Source organism: Apis dorsata, unplaced genomic scaffold (assembly GCF_000469605.1).
Source record: "Apis dorsata unplaced genomic scaffold, Apis dorsata 1.3 scaffold_188, whole genome shotgun sequence".
NCBI lineage: Eukaryota > Metazoa > Arthropoda > Insecta > Hymenoptera > Apidae > Apis > Apis dorsata.
In genome coordinates this window covers 735,430-740,562 of record NW_006263473.1, presented here as the reverse complement: position 1 = coordinate 740,562, position 5,133 = coordinate 735,430, and the positions used below count along the sequence as shown (strand labels likewise).

The following is a 5,133-nucleotide window of genomic DNA, read 5'->3' as shown; positions in this document are numbered from 1 at the left end:
AAATCCCCCAAAAAAAAAAAAAAAAAAAAAAGAAAAAAAAAGTCTCAGGAATTCCACTAGAGGAGAGCTCGTGTCAGGAAAGGTGAAAGACTTGGCGCGCGCATTTGCTAAACGTCTTGTACCGTGTCAGAGAGGTCGTGAGTCGAGGCATCGACTAGGAAGTCGAGTTAGGCATCGACTTAAACGCCTATTGCCACGCACCCCCGCACACGTCCACGGAATACGTGTGCACGCATCATTAATCCTGGATCGATCCTGAACCGTGACGCGTTCGCTGTGGATCCATCCATCAGCCCATTCTCTCTCTCTCTCTCTCTTCCTTTGTGAGAAAACGGACGCTTCCAGGAAATCTTCACGATCTTTTCGTAACTCGAACAAGATTGAATTTGATTCAAAATTAGACTCGAACGTGTTCCAGATGAATTACCAATTGTCATTATTATTAAATTGTCATTATTATTAAATTTCGATAGAAATTTGTTCGATATCTTTTTTTAGGAATTCAGACGATCTAATTTTACAATTTTTCGCAATATAATATTTTTTGTAATAAATAATAATGTATTATAATAAATTTCATATATATTTGATTCAAAATTAGACTCGAACGTGTTCCAGATAAATTACCAATTGAATTGTCATTGTTATTAAATTTCGATGCAAAGTTGTTCGATATTTTTTTTTTTTTCTAGAAATTCAGACGATCCAATCATCGGATCTAATTTCTTTTCGCAATTTTTCGCAGTATAATATTTTTTGTAATATATTATAGTAAATTTCGTAATATTTCAGAAATATAATATAGCTATATAAATAAATAATTTAAATATATAAATATTTAAATAATTGTATATTTTTTGTAATATTTAATTAAATTTTAAAATTTAATATTTAATAAAATTGTAATATTTAAATATTTAAATAATTATAATATTTAAATAATTTGGAAAGCTTATTCTCTCTCTCTCTCTTTCTTTCTCTCTCTCTTTTATTTTGTGAGAAAATCTTCCAGAAAATCTTCAGATATAATATTTTTCATAATATATTATAATATATTATAATAAATTTCGTAATATTTCAGAAATATAGCTGTTAAAAATAAATAATTTAGAAGAAATGAAATATTGCCATCAGCAAGCAAGATCTCGATTCACTTCGGTTCTATCGCTATCTTCCGCAACCGATTCAGAGGAAAACGGTAACCAGAGCACGTCACACCAAGTCCATTGTTCACAGCTAAATACATAATTCATCCAACAATCCGGGACCCACTTTTATTTCTTCCACGATTATCAATTTCCACAACTGGCTTCCACTGTTCCACTCCTCGTGTCGTTTCCACGATCTTCTTCGATGCTAGTTCGATGACTACTCGCCCTATTTCCTCGCGCAACAATCTCTCGTTTTTCACGTCGTCCGTCCGCGAACCAGTTGGCGCGAGTTTGCACGAGTTTGACAGACCGTTTCATCCGAGGTTGATACGTGCCGTTTCACGTGCTGGATCCCCTCCCCTCCCCTCCTTCCCCCTGGCCAATTACGCGTGATCGGGAAAAAAGGAGAGCGGTTATTACACCCGTGTTCTTCTGGTTAATTCCCTCTTTCCGCCTCTCGAGATCCCATCTGCGAGGAATGCCCTTTCGCAATCGTACGTACAAATATCCATGGTTTCTTGCCCGCAACCATTTTATTTCCGTGAAACAACACGATTGTAGGTGTGCGTCGAGGAGGGGAGGAAAATAAAAGAGGAAGATAAAATTGCATTACCAACAGCGGATTCTCTCTCTCATTTTACTTTCTATTATTTGTTTTTCAATGATCGAGCAAGGTGTAATCTATGAAACGAGGCAAATTGATTCTCTTTATGGACATATCTGATTGCTTTCTTTCTTAGAATTTTTTATTCTACATGATAAAATCGTTCTCCAATCTCTTGCGAATAATATATGACGGTAATCGAATAGTTTTGATTAACATTTTACTTTGCCACTCTCACACATATTCGCGAAACAGTGTGGTGGAAATAGAACGTTGCAGCGTTCGAATTAAAATTTTTTTTCAACTGGAAAAGATGGAAAAGTAGGGTCGACGGAATAATTCGCGCCATATGTGGAGGCACGCGATCGAACGTTGCGTTTAAAATTTATTATCCAATCAGGAGGCACGAGGTAGGACCAATTACATCGTACGTTCTATTTCGAGAATGCGATCTTAAACGCGCGCGGAGGGAACGTTTTCTTTAAAAAGGGGGGAAGAGAAGTTACGTGGCAGAAGAGACGCAGGAAATAAGAGAAGCGTCACCGTGGAAAAGAGAAGGTTTTTAGTTTCGTTTCACGCGCAAGTCACTTTATACAGGTAGTCTGCCTCCTCGTACGGAAGTTCTTTCAACGGCGTACATCAATGCGCACGATGAGAATGCAGAAAATACAGATTTACGGTGCTTATTAATTCACTTTTTTGAAATTTCCGTTCACTTCGCGGAAAGTTACTAGAAATGGCGCGAACTCGTGAACCGCTATGATGCTAGTGACAATTTTAATTCGCATAGGGGAATATTTCAAATTGTTGGGAATATTTTTCATTTTTTTTTTCATTGTATACGATTCGTTAATTATTCGTTTATTCGTTCGCTTAATCGATTATTATTAAAAAATAATTCAATTTAACTTTTACATGGATATAATTATAATTAGAAAGAAAATAAGATGCATGATAATGGCTAATTAGAAATTTAAATAATATCGAGTAATATTATCGATTTTTCGAATAATATAAATATAAATCGATGTATTTCAAATAATTTTCAATTATCGAAGAGTAAAGAATGTTTCGTATTTCTTGTTCAAGGTTCCTAATATCTTCGATTCGTTTATCATCTTAATGAAATCATCGCTAAAACAGTTCATCTTTTCTAAAGAATTCCAAAGATTCTTGTTTTTCTTTTTTTAACTTTATTTAAATTTAATAATTAAATTTTAACGATTTTCTGAACTGTTCTAAAAATAACAAGTTTCCATTTTTTCCCTCAATTTTTATAATAATAAAAAAATGGATCGTACATTATATATATATATATTTATTTTTTAAACGAGTATTGAAAATACAAATCGTGGAAAAAAAACATCGTGGAACGAAACGTGGGATACATCGATCAAGATTTTCGTTTCCCCTTCAATGAAGCAATGATTGCGCAACGGAATAAGAAAGGAAAGGAATAAAACTTCGAACGTATAAATCGATTCGCAGAGAAAACGAATCGCGCTTTCACGATCCTTTAGGAACACCCTCGCGCAAGATTGATCGCGCGAATGTGACTGCCGCCGGAAAGATTAATCTCCGCCTGACACTTGGCATTAACATCAATAAGCTGGACACACTCGTCAAAGCTGCGCCAACGTAATCGCGACGAGTGCTGGCATTAACCGGCAATCAGGCATTATATATCGCTTGAAAAAAAAGGGAAGAAAACAAAGCATTTTCTTATTCCATCTTAGATTTCTCGTTTCAACCAGTCAAGGTTACGTCCAAGTCTCCGCTTATTGCTGTTAATTAACGGGTATTTATAAGTTACCCATAGAAGAAAGAAAAGAATCGATTGTTTTCAAAGCACTCTATTCTATTTTTTTTTTTTTTCTTTTTCTACTTCTACTTCTACTTCTCTTTTATGCATCGAAGATGACCTTATTAAAATCATAAATTTATAACTATATAAATCAAAAAGTTTAACTCAAATAATTAATTATAATTAATTATTTTTTCGTTCTTTCAAACGTTCACAAACAATCCGTCGATTTCAATCTCTTCAATCCTTCAATTATTAATTAAAATTCTCCAAAAAAATTTAATTCATAAGGTATTTATAAATTACCAATAGAGGAAGAAAAGAATCGATAACATTTTCAAAGCTTATTTTATTTTTTTCTTTTTTCTTCTTTTCCTTGAATCGAAAATAACTTATTAAATTCACAACTTGATAACTTCACTCCCAAAATTCAACATTTCAAACTAATAAAGCCGTATATAAATCAAAAAATCCAAAGATAATAATTACATTATTACTTTTCTTTTTTTATTTTACTTTCAAACGTTCACAAACAATCCGTCGATTTCAACCTCTTCAATCCCAAAATTATTAATTAAAATTCTCTAAAAAAATTTAATTTATAAGGTATTTATCCGTCGATTTCCAATCTCCCAATTATTAATTAAAATTCTCCAAAAAATATATATTTAATCGCAACTCTCGAACTCGATACACCTGCCCTCGAACGAACAATCCCTCGATCCCGATTCCTCCTCCAATCTCTCAACTTAAATACTTCCATCGACGATCCGCTCACGATCGTTTTAATCGAGCTCGATGGCTGGACAGTGGCTGCCAGTAAGAAAACGGCCACGCTTGTATGGGAGAATATCCGGTGGGATCCGCACGGTCGCGTCGTCCACGTACTTACATACGTTATGAGCACGGCGAGAAGGGGGCGGCCATGACGGCCGATCGGTCACTTTAGACGAGCTGCCAGTCACGCAATTACATCAATCGGTCGTCGACGACCGATCCACCCGTGTCGGGTAGGGAAAAAGAAAAAGAAAGAAAGAAAGAAAGAAAAAACGAGGCCTGAGACCGCGTCGATCGGCGCCGACGTTTCTTTGCGTGCATGCGAATAAGATGCCACGCTGCTACGAGAGAGTTGGCCTTTAACATCGCATCCCGATGGCCCGTATGATTCCAATGGCGTCGTATAGAGGCGATGTACGATCGTTGTTATACGTATACGATACGTGACGAGTAAACAGTGGGGGAAGGGGAATGGATGGAGTTGGTTTGCGTTGATTCTCCTTCGATTCGGATTTGTTTTTCGCGTTTGAAGATGTTTGTTCCCGCGATGATTGCGAATTTTTATCCCGTATCTATGTAGAGATTACGGTTTTTAGCGTGTTTGAACGAGTTTGAACAAGTTTGAACAAGTTTGAACAAGTTTGTCGCGAGTTTTGATTTAATTTTAATCTCGTCTGGATGAAATCGTGGCTTTGTTTGAGAAATTTAATTTTATCTTCAAACGCGAACAAATATTTTATCTTCGACTAGAGTTAGAAAGTAAAGTATATTAAGGATTATATAAAAATCTGCTTCGA

The 5,133-nt window shown here is 35.4% G+C and overlaps 1 protein-coding gene across 2 annotated transcripts in view; it reads right to left on the bottom strand.

Moving 5' to 3' along the window:
- The window catches only part of LOC102673330 (integrin alpha-PS2-like), an 86,430-nt gene that overhangs the window by 22,640 nt on the left and 58,657 nt on the right, over positions 1 to 5,133 (bottom strand). The window lies entirely within an intron of this gene.